We start from the raw sequence: 15,725 nt of genomic DNA on the forward strand, positions 1-15,725 counted from the left end.
GAAAAAATAAAAAAGAAATTGAGCACAATTGAAGGCTGTAAACTTCACATAGATTAATCTTTGTCACATGAAATCACCTTTGAAAGACCCTGCAAAGAGAACCAGAAAAGCCCCGAATAAAAGGTGCCGGCTGGGACCACGCTTCGCTCCCACACAGCAACCCTGTCAGATGTGTGGACACACATCAGGCCCAGGAGAGAGGAGGAGCTGGGGAAAGGCCCATATGCATCAGGAAGTCAGCATGGCCGAGGAGGCGTGCACATCCCTGGGCAAAGTGGACTCTTTTTAAAAAGATGTATTTATTTATTGTTATTATCACGATGGCTGTCCTGGGTCTTTGCCCCTGCATGCGGGCTTTCTCTAGTTACGGCAAGTGGGGCCCCTCTCTAGCTGTGGTGCTTGGGCTTCACATTGCAGTGGCTTCTCTTGCTGTGGCGCACAGGCCCTGGAGTACAGGCTCAGTACTTGTGGTGCTTGGGCTTCACACTGCAGTGGCTTCTCTTGCTGTGGCGCACAGGCCCTGGAGTACAGGCTCAGTACTTGTGGTGCTTGGGCTTAGTTGCCCCTCAGCATGTGAGCGCTTCCTGGACCATGGATCTAACCCCTGCATTGACAAACAGATTCCTAACCACTCAGACCACCAGGGAAGCCCCAAGTGCACTTCTAATAAATGGTGGGTCCCATGGGACAGCCTTTGGGAGAAAGATTAAAGTAGATCCACCTGGGTGGGGTGGGGGGCTGGTGGTGGGAGAAATAGGTGAAGGGGATCAAAAGGTACAAGGAAGAAATGGAGAAAGAAAGAAAGAAATACCTCTAGGCTTCCCAGAAGAAAGGAAAGTCTCAGGGAACATCTTTGGAAGTCACAAGGTCCAGTTTTCTTCCATACAAGAGAGTGAGTGAAGTCGCTCAGTTGTGTCCGACTCTTTGCGACCCCATGGACACCAGGTTCCTCCGTCCATGGGATTTTCTAGGCAAGAGTACTGGAGTGGGTTGCCATTTCCTTCTCCAGGGAATCTTCCTGACCCAGGGATCTATCGAACCCAGGTCTCCCTCATTGTAGACAGACGCTTTCCCGTCTGAGCCACCAGGGAAGTCCATATAAAAGAAGGCAAGCACAAGTGTCTGATGAGAGATTTAGGGAAAACCTAAGGATTGCTCATCACTCTTCATCTCCAAGCCCACATCTGATGTAAAGCAAATATCAAATAGATCCTTAAAATATATATATATATAAATTTAAAATAGCCTTTCTATATCCAATCTCCTAAGGAGACATATAGGGAGGAAATAACCAATCATATTACAGGGAAAAGGTAAAACACTTAATAGTTAGAAAGAAATGTTGGAGGTGGGAGTGGGAGGGGACAGGGAGGAAGCAGGGAAAACAAGCCCATGTGAAAATTCTGGGGAAAGATGAAAGATGGGCAGAGTGTGAACTCAGGCAATAGCAGTGGGGTGGGGGCTTGAAAAGGCACGGGGTTGAGCAATTGTAAGAAAGATGGATGAATATGACTTGACGGCTGATAGAATGTGGGCGCTCAGGGAAAGAAGAATCTGGGGTGATTCTCAGGTATTTGGCTTGGGTGGACAAACAAAGCTACCATTGGCCGAGGCGGGACTGGGGAAGGGCAGGGGTTGGGGGAGGCGGGGAGGAGAGGGTTAGGGAGGAGGGATGAACAGCTGACAAGAGGAATCTCCAGCGCATGGCGAGCAGGGCGGAGGGTCCTCTGCACACAGGTGACAAAGCGCGTGTGCACATTCCACTCATGCAAATCCCATCCCACGCCTTTGAGGAAACAGGAAAAGCAGAAAGTAAGGACTGAGGAGGCGGTAACTGAACGATATGGTGGCTTTCCCCACCATTCTTCTTTTACAGCAGACACCCCTTCCCTCCAAAATAGATCCAGTCTTCACACCAGACCCAGGAATGGACTTCTGGTGGAGGGGACCTGGTGTGAAAGAAGAAACCACATGAGCACTACATGAGGACGTGTTGAGGGCCACTCTCGCCTGGATGGGAAGTTCTCTCCAGTGAGGACACAACGAGATTTCCCTGGCAGTCCAGTGGTCAGGACTCTGTGTTTCCTCTGCAGGGGGCATGGGTTCAATCCTCAGTCAGGGAATGAGGATCTCGCATGCTGCATGGCATTGCCAAAAAGACCCCTAAAACAAACAAAAAAATGATGACACAAAGAAAAAATTGAAAAGTATGAGAATAAAAAAATTTGCAGAGCCAAAAAAATGATGAGCAAAAACAACTAAAACACATTAAAAAAATTTTTTTTCCAATGGTCCTTGAAGATTACATAGCCTCTCAGGCTCTCAAGTTTTACACAATATGAAGTGTTTTCTTGTGTTTCCTGGGACCTGAGACTCCTGTGTCCCCCACCAGTGCAGTTGTGGGCCCAGCAAGTGCTTTAAGCAATGCTGCATCTCAGCTCTGGCCAGTGCAACAATGCAGGGAAAAGAAATAGAACAAATCTGTATATACTTCTAGGCAACATGACTTGGATATAGATGTTGTTGTTTTATCGATTAGTCATGCCCAACTCTTTGAGATCCCATGGACTGCCGCATGCCAGGCTTGCCTGTCCTCCACCATCTCCTGGAGTTTTCTTGAACTCATGTCCATTGAGTCAGTGATGCCATCCAACCATCTCATCCTCTGTTGTCCGCTTCTCCTCCTGCCTTCTATCTTTCCCAGCATCAGAGTCTTTTCCAATGAGTTGGCTCTTTGCATCAGGTGGCTGAAGTATTGGCGTTTCAGCTTCAGCACCAGTCCTTCCAATGAATATTCAGGGTTGATCTCCTTTAGGACTAATGAGTTTGATCTGCTTGCTATCCAAGGGACTCTCAAGAATCTCCTCCAGCACCACAGTTTGAAAGCATCAGTTCTTCGCCACTCAGTCTTCTTTATGGTCCAACTCTCACATCTGTATGTGACCACTGGAAAAACCAGAGCTTTGACTAGATGGACCTGTGTTGGCAAAGTGATGTCTCTGCTTTTTAATATACTGTCTAGGTTTGTCATAGGTTTTCCTCCAAGAAGCAAGCATCTTTTAATTTCACGGCTGCAGTCACTGTCTGCATGCAGATATAGACAATTGTGAAGAACCTACAAAACAAGACTGAAATTAGCCAACACAGCAAGGCCAAGGAATACAATGTAACACAGTAAATCAGTAGTATTTCTACATGCTAGCAAGAGAGAGCAGGAAAATTAGACTTACTGTACCATTTAGAGCAACAGCAAAAACCATGAAGTACTTAGTAATTAGGACTTCCCTGGTGGCTCAGACAGTAAAGCGTTTGCCTACAATGTGGGATACCCGGGTTTAATCCCTGGGTCAGAAGGATCCTCTGGAGATGAAAATGGCAACCCAGTCCAGTACTCTTGCCTGGAAAATCCTGTGGACGGAGGAGCCTGGTAGGCTACAGTCCATGGGGTTGCAAAGAGTCGGACAGGACTAAGCAACTAAATTTTCACTTTCACCTAGTAATTAATTAAAAAAAAAACAACATGTGGGACTTCTACCTTGAAAACTCCAAAATGCTGCCCAGAGAAAGGAGAGTGGCTAAGTGACCAGGGCACTGACCATGACCACGGAGGGAAGACTCAGCAGGAAGGCCCATTCTCGCCCGGATGAGTGATCCAGCCATCCTCACCAAACCCCAGCAGGCTTCTGTGCGGAAACCGATGAGCCAGCTGATTCCACAAGCGTGATGGAGATGCAGTGGACTGGAGTGGACCCAGGGGTCCTGGCAGAGTCTAGGGGTGGACGCAGCTCCTTCAGGGCAGAGCTACAGGCAGCACGGAGACTGGTGGTGGTGACAACGCTCAGACCAGTGGAACAGAACAGAGTCCAGAACCAGACCCATGACAACACTCAGACCAGCAGGACAGATCAGAGTCCAGAACCAGACCCGCTTTGGGTCAGAGAAGAAGGATGGCTTAACTTGAAAGGGACTTTCCGGGGGATGGTTGCTCTCATGCGATTGAAAGCCTGTTGCCGGTCATCCCACTGTGAGACTGAGGCCCTTACCTGTGTGAACTGTGTCTTGGGGCAGCGGGCCAGGGCAGGACTCCCACCAGTCATCATTGAGGTCAGGGAGGGGAGGCTCCTGTTTCTGGTAGACCCACTGCAGGCTCTTTGTAGGGCAGCAGGGGATGGGGAAGGTAGATTACTACTTGAACGAATGTGTTAAGTTTCTGTTACTTTCTAGAAATGTCTAATAATGAAGCTGAAATCCTCCTGCCAATTAACTGGTTGTGATGGAGGCTGATGGCTGGTGCGACTGAGCCGAGCTGGGCGCATTCTTGTCACACCAGCCTGAGAGGGCTGAGGGTTTCCTGAAATAGCCAGTGAAATTCCCCAGTTCCATTCATAGCAAGAGCACCAGCGTCCACCACACACAACTTTAGGGCAACGTGATGAGAGAGCCTCTCTTCCAGTCACCCTCGCCCCCTGCTCCTCCCAGGGGGCAGGTCTGAGACTTGAGGCCTGGAATCCTCAATTATGGAGCAGTGGGCACAGCTAACACCCTCATTCGAATCCACCTCCCGGGATATGTGTTATAAACTGAAGCACGAAAACCTGAACCAAACAAAGTGAAGGCAGGGTGTACACAGTCACCTCCTGCTCAGGGGGCAGGAGGGCACAGAGCCCGTCCAGACTGGCAGGATGCGCTTCAGAGCAACCGCGATCTGTGAGACACTCAAGGGAGAAAATGTGTTTTTCCACTTTGGGAACTAGTTAAAGCTTTTCTATTCCACCAAAAATAGAAGTGGAATTCTAGCAAGCAAAAATAGGTGGGCTTATCCGTGTGTGCAGCTCAAGCGTGTCTGCACGGCCGGCAGTGCCGTCATCTCCATGGAATGTGGGCCTGCGTTTCCACGAGGCTGCGGACCAGCTCGGGGGCGGCACCAGCTTGGCCACCTTGAACCCTCCCCCGGCAGGCGCCGGCCCCCTCAGGGCCACACAGGCCTCAGGAGTCTGCACCACTCACAGGCCAGTGTTGCTGTCTGGCTATGCAGTCACAAGCCCTTGTGATGGCTGGCACTGGACAGGTAGTGATATTTTCCTGTTAGGACCCTCAGTGGTGTAAAATTCTGAGAGCCATGCCCATCTCATGGTGGTGGGGTTCTTTGCATACCCCCACCACCTCCAAAAGCAGAAACAATGAGTTACACCTGAATGTGCCTGCATGCTAAGTCGCTTCAATTGTGTCCGACTCTTTGTGGCCCTATGGACTATAGCCTGCCAAGCTCCCCCATGCATGGGATTCTCCAGGCAAGAATGCTAGAGTGGGTTGCCATGCCCTTCTCCAGGGGATCTTCCCGACCCAGGGATCGAACCAGCGTATCTCGTGTCTCCCGTGTTGGCAGGTGGGTTCTTTCCCACTAGTGCCACCTACGACGTAAACTTTATATAATATTTATGTTTAGCTTACATTTTGTTTTACACATTTATTATAATATCAGTTGTTTACTTCAATGATACATCATTTAAGACAACCTCTCTGAGGACGGGCCCAGAGAGGCCAGCAGCCCACCCAAGGAGTGACCTGTCCACCAGCAGGGTGGCCCGTCCTGCACCGGCCAGGCTGCCTCCTCCCGAGGGCATCCCCCTCTGCCAAGCTGAGTCAGGGGTTAGGATGAAGTGAACAGGCAGGCAAGGCTCAGCAAGGCCGGCAGGAGGCCCGAGGCCCAAGCTTTCCTGGGCATTGACTTAAATCACTGAGGCTGGGGGAGAGGGGCAGGGTGAGGGGCCCTGGATGGATGCTGGCATGTCACGGGAATCCTGGAAGCACTGGGCACGCCACCTCAGAGGCACAGGGAGCAGGTGGCACCAGGCCTTGGGCAATGATCAGGGTGTCAGCACTCTGGGGGCCCTGCTTCCCAGAGCCCTCATCTGTCATAAGTCACTTCCCAGAGCCCCCATCTGTCCTCAATGGGTCATGGGCCAACCAGCCTGAGACAGCAGACAACAACTTCTCAGTGACACTTAATGCCCCCACGGTTGCCGCTGAATTAGGTTCCTGGGCCGGCCGGGGGCTCTGCTGCCGGTGGCGGGAGGCAGGAGCAGCCCCGGAGACTGTAGGGTGGCCAGTGTGGAAACCATGCTCGGAGGACAACTCAGCTGACTCATCCAGCCCCACTCTTCAACCGAAACATTGAGCTGTCTTCTTCCCTCCACACCTGCTGGCTAGACTCCACGAGAATCAGGAGCAAACGGGGAATAAAGAGCCGAGAAGGGCTTTCAGCAATCACAAGAAAGGGGCAGGGCAGAGGCTTTCTGAGAGAAAGCCACAGAAGCCAAGGCTGCTGGGCATGGTGAGGTCTGGGGTTCGGGGAGAGCAGACTCCCCAGGGGAGGCAGAGGGGAGGAAGGTCTGCAGGGGTCATTCTGTGTGTGGGCACACGGCACCTCTGCTGCGGCATCCTCGGATCACTCGCACACAGATTTAAGTCGCTTTTCAATTCCTGGTGCATGTGAGGCCGGCGTTTCTTCCAAAAGGAATATTGTGCCGAGGCAGGTGAGTGGCTCGGCTGCCCTCTCCCACCCAGCCACCTTCCTCAGGGCAGCAGAGATCGGGTTTGGCAAGACCAGAATCTGACTTTTGCGCAGTTGAGAAGAAATAGAAACTAGATAGTCTGATGGCCAGAAAATAAATGGAATCTGTAATTATAAACTATCTCACAAAGTAAGCTGTAAGCTTTCCCCCAAGACTTCTGAATTCGATGAAGGTTAATAAAGAATTACACATGTCTTATATTAAACTCTTCCAGAGAAGAGCAAAAAAGGGAACACTTCTTAACTAATTTTATGAAGTCTAATATTGATACTAAAATCTGATCTGTACATTATAAAGAAAAAGTATAGCCTATTTCCCACATAAGTATAGATGCAAAGGTCCTAACCAATATATGAGTGAACGAAATCCAGTAATATACAAAAAAGATATCACATTGCAACCAAACTGGGCTTATTTCAGACATATAAGATTTGTTTAACATTTGAACTTCAATCAATTTATTTCCTCATGTTGATAGAACAAATCAGAAAAATTATTATCATCTCAATAAGTGAGGAAGAAAACATTCAATAAAACTCAACATACATTCATGAAAAGAAACTTGTAGTGAAGTAGGAATAGAAGGGAATTTCCTTAATCTGATAGAAGGCATCTGTGTAAATGACATTCCTACAACAAATATCACTGGTAAACAGGGAATGTTTTCCCTCTGAGGTCAGGACCAAGATAAGAACGTTTGCTACGCACACTTGTAGTCAGACCAGAAGTAAAACGAGCCAAGAAAAAGGCAGTGAGGAATGATGTTTGGAAAGGGAGAAATTAAATAGTCAGCCTTCACGGGCAAAATGATTATGTGCATAGAAAATCCAACAGAATCCACAGATAACTCTTAATAAAATTATTAAGTGAATCTGGAAAGATGGCTGGCTACTAGCTCAACACACAAAAATCATCTGCATTCTCTGTAAACCGGTAACCAGTGGTTACAAAATAAAAGTAAGTATCATCCAAAGCACCAAATACCCAGGGATGAACCTAACACAAGGAAATCCAACCAGTCCATTCTAAAGGAGATCAATCCTGGGTGTTCATTGGAAGGACTTATGCTAAAGCTGAAACTCTAATACTCTGGCCACCTCATGCGACGAGTTGACTCACTGGAAAAGAGTCTGATGTTAGGAGGGATTGGGGGTAGGAGGAGACGGGGACGACAGAGAATGAGATGGCTGGATGGCATCACCGACTCGATGGACATGAGTTTGAGTGAACTCCGGGAGTTGGTGATGGACAGGGAGGCCTGGCGTGCTGTGGTTCACGGGGTCGCAGAGAGTCGGACACGACTGAGTGACTGAACTGAACTGAACTGAACCTAACAAAATATGTGTGAACCATATACGCAGAAGACTCTAATAAATTAATGAGGGAAATTGAAGAATCCTCAAATGAACGTCAGAATAAACAACAGCAGGGCCTCAATACTGTGAGAACATTCATTCTCACCCAACTGATCTGTAGGTTCACCACAGTTATCATTATTCTGGCAGGACTTTTGGGGAAATTGAAAAGCCAATCCAAGAAGTTACATGGAAGTGTAAAGGAACATGTTTAGGAGAAAATTCTAAAGATGAACACAACTGAATATGACTCTACCAGAAAACGAGACTGTGATATACTCCAGTGACTAAGACAGAAAGTGTTGGTGTGAGCACAGGCATATTGCCCAGAAGGAGTCTCATGTGAAAACGAGTCTTGCTCATGTGGGTTCTAGATTTATGACAAAAGCATCATTGAAGAACAGCAGGGCAAAGGGCAGTCTTCCCCATCAACAGTGCTGGGTCAATGGATACCAAATACAAACAGCAACAGCAGGATGAATCCCAACCCCTACCTCACACCAAACAGAAAAAACAATTCCAGGTGGACTACTGCTCTGAAAAAGAAAGTTGGGGGACTTCCATGGTGGTCTAGTGGCTAAGACTCCAGGCTCCCAATGCAGGGGACCCAGGTTTGATCCCTGGTCAGGGAACTAGATCCCCCATGCTGCAACTGAGACCCAGCCACTTTCAAATAAATAAAATAAATATTTTTAAAAAGGAAATTGGAACAATAAACATTACAGAAGATAACGGGTCATGTCTTCACGAGCAGGGAGTTTAGTCAAGGTTTTCTAAACAGGGCACAGAGAGCATTAACCATAGTGAAAAGGTTGAAGAACTGGATCACACTGAACTTAAGAACACCTGTTTGTGGAAAGGCACAGTACTGAGAGTGAGGAAAGGTCTGAAATGCAACGGATCAAAGGGTTTGTGTCCAGAATACACAAAGAATTTCTATAAGCAAATGGGAGAACACTGGAGCAGTTTCCTCACCAACAGGGCATGCGCAAGGATCACCAGCTCCTGCACAGATGCTCAGCCCACGGGCCGTGCGAGGCCCACACACTCTCCAGAAGGGCCCCAAAGCAGAGGCCTGCCAGCATCAAGTACTGCTGAGGACGAGAGCAGCTGGAGCTCTCACGGATGCTGGCGGGAGTGGAATGTGGCTCAGCATTATAGAAAACTGGCGTCACCTAACAAGTGGGGCACACGTGTCACCTGTGATCTGGTCGACATCCAAAAGAAACATGTACACATGTGTGCCGAAAGGCACATATGAGATGGTTCACTGGGGCATCTTGCACAGAGCAAGGGACAAGAAGCAACCCAGATCTCCATGGGCTTCCTTGGTGGCTCAGTGGTGAAGAATCTGCCAGCAATGCAGGAGACCCGGGTTCAATTTCTGGGTTGGGAACATCCCATGGAGGAGGAAATGGCAGTCCACTCCTGTATTCTTGCCTGGGAAGTCGTATGAACAGAGGAGCCTGGCTGGGCTACAGTCCGTAGGGCTGCAAACAGTCGGATGAAACTGAGCGACTAACACCCTCACTTTTCAGATCTTTATCGACAGTAGAATGGACTAATATATCGTGGAACTAACATTCAGGACGATTAACGTACTCTGGACGATGCTCGGACATAGCGTGATGGCTCTCCCAAACGTGGTGTCCAGCGGGAGAAGCAAGACTCTGATGAGTTTGAGTTGTATGATTTTACTCGTGCCAAGTAAAAATCAGGCACAGCCAACCCATGGCGCTGGAAGCCAGGGCAGAAGTTCTCTGGGATCTTGGAGGGAGCAGGTGTGAAGGGGACTCTGGTGGTGACCAGGGTCTATTTCTAGTCCTGAGCAGAGGTTTCATTGTGCATCCACTTTGGGTTAATTTGTCAAGCTGCACACTTGTAAGATGGATAATTTTCGATATGATATTATCTTTCTACAAAACGCGTGTGTGATTGTCCCTTTTCATGGCACCACTCCCAGCCACTGTGTTACCAAGTAATACATGTAATAGTTGGCTGGAATCCCTAGAATTCAGATCTAAAGCTGTGACCCTCAAGAGCTGACTGCGTGGGAGCTGAAGTCCCCTGGAGAGAAGGCTTTAAATAACTGCACAACCATCTAAACTGTCATTAACCAACTTTCATCAGGCACTCGCTCAGCCTCCAGACCCCCCAGAAGGGCTCTGCCAGGAAGGGAGAAGGGGGCAGAGTCCCTCCCACGACCCACTTACCCCTCTCTCCCTTGCCCAGCTTCAGTTCTTAATTGCCTTTCAGCTTCTCAAGAATGACTGCTAACATAATAATTAAGAGGTAACTCAGCAAGAAAGAAAAAAAGAAAAATAAAGAAAAAAGAAAAGTTCCTTTTACCGGTACTAGTCCATGATCTTAGAATAATATGTACCAGAAGCCATACTGTGTTTGCATCTGATTTATAGAAAAATACCCAAAACTACTACCATGCTAAAGAAGTGGGTGCTGGTACTAATTCTGTCTGATTTATGTATTTATTTGCACCCATCTTGTCCCACAAGGAATGTGAGGTGTTTGGCAGTACTAATCCCTAGCGTTTAGACTCCCTTAGCATCCACAAAGTAGTCTGCTGTATGTAGGCCTCACAGTGATGTGTGGTGTCACCACCCCAATGTCACTATGGAGAACCCGTGTCCTCCCACACGCTGTCCTGGGGGATCTGCATGCACCCCAAGCCTTCGTGGAGAACGTGCTGAGTTTGCCCAGGTTTTGACATCACAATTTGAAATAGCTCAACTGGAATTCCATCACCTCCACTAGCTTTGTTGGTAGTGAAGCTTCCTATGGCCAACTTGACTTCACATTCCAAGATGTCTGGCTCTAGGTCAGTGATCACACCATCGTGATTATCTAGGTCATGAAGATCTTTTTTGTACAGTTCTTCTGTGTATTCTTGCCACCTCTTCTTAATATCTTCTGCTTCTGTTAGGTCCATACCATTTCTGTCCTTTATCGAGCCCATCTTTGCATGAAATGTCCCCTTGGTATCTCTAATTTTCTTGAAGAGATCTCTAGTCTTTCCCATTCTATTGTTTTCCTCTATTTCTTTGCATTGATCGCTGAGGAAGGCTTTCTTATCTCTCCTTGCTATTCTCTGGAACTCTGCATTCAAATGGGTCTATCTTTCCTTTTCTCCTTTGCTTTTCACTCCCTTCTTTTTACAGCTATTTGTAAGGCCTCCTCAGACAGCCATTTTGCTTTTTTGCATTTCTTTTTCTTGGGGATGGTTTTGACTCCTGTTTCCTGTACAATGTCACGAACCTCCGTCCATAGTTCATCAAGCACTGTGTCTATCAGATCTAGTCCCTTAAATCTCTTTCTCACTTCCACTGTATAGTCATAAGGGATTTGATTTAGGTCATACCTGAATGGTCTAGTGGTTTTCTCCACTTTCTTCAATTTCAGCCTGAATTTGGCAATAAGGAGTTCATGATCCGAGCCACAGTCAGCTCCCAGTTTAGTTTTTGCTGACTGTATAGTGCTTCTCCATCTTTGGCTGCAAAGAGTATAATCAATCTGATTTCGGTGTTGACCATCTGGTGATGTCCATGTGTAGAGTCTTCTCTTGTGTTGTTGGAAGAGGGTGTTTGCTATGACCAGTGTGTTCTCTTGGCAGAACTCTATTAGCCTTTGCCCTGCTTCATTCTGTACTCCAAGGCCAAATTTGCCTGTTACTCCAGGTGTTTCTTGACTTCCTACTTTTGCATTCCAGTCCCCTATAATGAAAAGGACATCTTTTTTGGGGTATTAGTTCTAGAAGGTCTTGTAGGTCTTCATAGAACTGTTTAGCTTTTTCAGCGTTATTGGTCAGGGCATAGACTTGGATTGCCGTGATACTAAATGGTTTGCCTTGGAAATGAACAGAGATCATTTTGTTGCTTTTAAGATTGCATCCAAGTACTGTATTTCAGACTCTTTTGTTGACCATGATGGCTACTCCATTTCTTCTAAGGGATTCCTTCCCACAGTAGTAGATATAATGGTCATCTGAGTTAAATTCACCCATTCCAGTCCATTTTAGTTGACTGACTCCTAGAATGTCGATGTTCACTCTTGTCATCTCCTGTTTGACCACTTCCAATTTGCCTTGACTCATGGACGTAACACTCCAGGTTCCTATGCAATATTGCTTTTTACAGCATCGAACCCGGCTTCCATCACCAGTCCCATTCACAACTGGGTGTTGTTTTTGCTTTGGCTACATCCCTTCATTCTTTCTGGATATATTTCTCCACTGATCTCCAGTAGCATATTGGGCACCTACCGACCTGGGGGTGTACGTCAAGGTTGTATATTGTCACCCTGCTTATTTAACTTCTATGCAGAGTACATCATGAGGAACGCTGGGCTGGAAGAAGCACAAGCTGGAATCAAGATTGCCAGGAGAAATATCAATAACCTCAGATATGCAGATGACACCACCCTTATGGCAGAAAGTGAAGAGGAACTCAAAAGCCTCTTGATGAAAGTGAAAGAGGAGAGCGAAAAGGTTGACTTGAAGCTCAACATTCAGAAGACAAAGATCATGGCATCTGGTCTCATCACTTCATGGGAAATAGATGGGGAAACAGTGGAAATAGTGTCAGACTTTATTTTTTTGGGCTCCAAAATCACTGCAGATGCTGACTGCAGCCATGAAATTAAAAGACGCTTACTCCTTGGAAGGAAAGTTATGACCAACCTAGATAGCATATTAAAAAGCAGAGACATTACTTTGCCAACAAAGGTCCGTCTAGTCAAGGCTATGGTTTTTCCCATGGTCATGTATGGATGTGAGAGTTGGACTGTGAAGAAAGCTGATCGCCGAAGAATTGATGCTTTTGAACTGTGGTGCTGGAGAAGACTCTTGAGAGTCCCTTGGACTGCAAGGAGATCCAACCAGTCCATCCTAAAGGAGATCAGTCCTGGGTGTTCATTGCAAGGACTGATGATGAAGCTGAAACTCCAATACTTTGGCCACCTGGTGCAAAGAGCTTACTCATTTGAAAAGACTGTGATGCTGGGAAAGATTGAGGGTAGGAGGAGAAGGGGGCAACAGAGGATGAGATGGTTGGATGGCATCACCGACCCGATGGACATGGTTTTGGGTGAACTCTGGGAGTTGGTGATGAACAGGGAGGCCTGGCGTGCTGTGGTTCACGGGGTCGCAGAGTCGGACATGACTGAGCGACTGAACTGACATCACGAATTCTGATGTGACACGTCTCCCCGGAAACAGGTACAAGTTTCCTGAGGGTGTTTGCTTAGGAGAGCGCCTGCCGATTCTCAGGGAATGAACATGTTTTTGCAAGACAATTCCAAGTTGGTTTCCAGAGTAATTGATCACTTTGTTCCCTGGTGCACTTTTGAGGAGCCTTCGTGCCAGGACTACGGTTTTATCCACCTTGACACCTGGCAGGGTGCCTGGGATGGGGGCAGGGCTTCTCCCTGCCTGATGCTTCTCTTGCCCAGCCTTCTCTTCTAAAATTTAGTTTAAAATATTCTCAAAAAATTTAAAAATTGAAGTACAGATGATTTACAATGTTGCATTAGTTCCAGGTGTACACACAGTGATTCAGTTTTATCTATATCTGTATCTATTTTCAGCTCTTCTCCCATAAAGGTTGTTACAAGATATTGAACTGAGTCCCTTGGGCTATATAATACGTCCTTGTTGTTTATCTATTTTACATACAGTAGTGTGTATCTGATAATCCCTCACTCCTAAAATATCCCTCCCCCATCTTTCCTCTTTGGTAACCATAAATTTTTTCTCTATTTCTGTGGGTCTATTTCTATTTTGTAGATAAATTCATTTGCATCTTTTTTTTAAGATTACACATTGTCTTTCTCTTTCTGGCTTACTTTGATTAATATGATAATACCTAGGTCCATCTGTGTTGCTGCAAATGTAATTATTTCATCCCTTTTTTATAGTTGAGTAATACTGCTGGATGGCATCACCGACTCTGTGGACATGAGTTTGAGTGTACTCCGGGAGTTGGTGATGGACAGGGAGGCCTGGCGTGCTGTGATTCATGGGGTCGCGGAGAGTCGGACACGACTGAGCGACTGAACTGAACTGAACTGAACTGAATATTCTCTTGCCTATATGTACATCTTCCTGATCCATTCATCTGTTGATGGATATTTACATTGTTTCCATGTACTGGAATATTCTTAATATGCGATTTGATTGACCAAATGTTGTATGTGGCACATATGTAAGTTACAAAGCATCGAATCTGAGCTCTCATCTACCACACAACCCAAGACCAGCACTGTTTCCAGGAGCTCATCCATCCGCCTGCTCTTTTCCAAACCTGTTCCCTATTGTCTTCCCGCTGGAGACAATCTCCCCCAGAACTTTATGTGTCTCACTCCCTTGCTAGTTCATGCACCGTATGCACACATGGATGTGTTTGTACACACGCACACATGCACCGTATGCACACATGGATGTGTTTGTACACACGCACACATGTACCGTATGCACACATGGATGTGTTTGTACATACACACGCATGTACACATTATAAGTTCTATGTATACACAGTACTCTAAACACACACATACCACATGCGTGCCTAAGCCAAAACCCTTGATGATTAGTTTCTCTTGTTTTTTAGGCTCTAGAAAATGGCATGCTTTTCAGCCAGCATCTGATTTCCAAGATTCGCCCACGGAGGGTGCGGCTATCGCTGACTCACTGAATGGCTGTACGACCACTTTACCATGTGTGTGCCATGTATGGATCAGCCCCAGTGCAGCTCGTCTTCTGCAGGAAATGGGACAGTGGGCTATTGTGAGCACCGCCTGCTGCCTGTCTCCTGACCACACAAGGAAGGACTCTTCCCGGGTACTCTCAGGAGTGAGGTCTTTGGCTAGTCGGGTACACAAATATTCAATTTTAAGAGACCAGTGTTTCCCAAAATGGTTGCAAACCATCCTCCCATAGCAGTGATCCAGAATTCTGGTGATCCACGTCTCCTCTAACACTTGATATTTGTTGTCAGCCTTTCGAAGTTCTGTCAATATGATGGCTGTAAACTTGCACTCTTGGGGCCACGAATCTGTATTACTGATGAGACTGAACATCTGTTTATGTGTGCTGTGGCCACACAGTCCCTCTCTCTCCATGTCTGTCAGGTCTTTTGTCCATTTTTAGTTAGGTTATGTGCCTTTGCTCATTGGACATTTAGTTCATGTCCTGGATACAAATCCTCTGACAGTTATACGTGTTGCAAACATTTTCTTCCTACTTGCTGTGTACTTTTTTTCCTTCATTGCATCTTCTGATGAGAAGTCATTCTTAATTTTAGTTATGATCAGATTTATCAGTCTTACGTTTTAAGGTTAGCCCTTTTTGTAGCTTACGAATTTCTTCTTCAAGGTTATAAAGACATTCACCTATATTTTAGAATTTTAAGTGTTTTCCTTAATCCATCTGGAGCTGAGTTTGGGGTCGGGCATAAGGTACATTCCCAATTCTAGTTATTACTCAAATGGACAAACACATGTACAAGCATCATTTACTGAAGTCACTGCTTTCCCCACTGATCTGCAAGGCCTCTTCAGTCATATGTCAAGACGTGTGGGGGTCTGTTTCTGGACTTTCTCTTTTGTTTCAATGGTCAAGTTGTCCATCCATGGGCCAATAACAGTGCTTGGTTGACTAAAACTTAATAGTATGCCTAGACATTTGCTGGTGCAAATCCCCTGCCCCCTTCTAAAGAGTCTCCTGGCCATTTTGGACCCTTTGCCTTCCTGTTACGTATTTTAGAATCAGTCAAGTTGAATGAAG

The sequence above is a fragment of the Moschus berezovskii genome, chromosome 1, assembly GCF_049115385.1.
Source record: "Moschus berezovskii isolate FMDL1 chromosome 1, NW_MosBer_1.0, whole genome shotgun sequence".
NCBI classification, from domain to species: Eukaryota; Metazoa; Chordata; class Mammalia; order Artiodactyla; family Moschidae; genus Moschus; species Moschus berezovskii.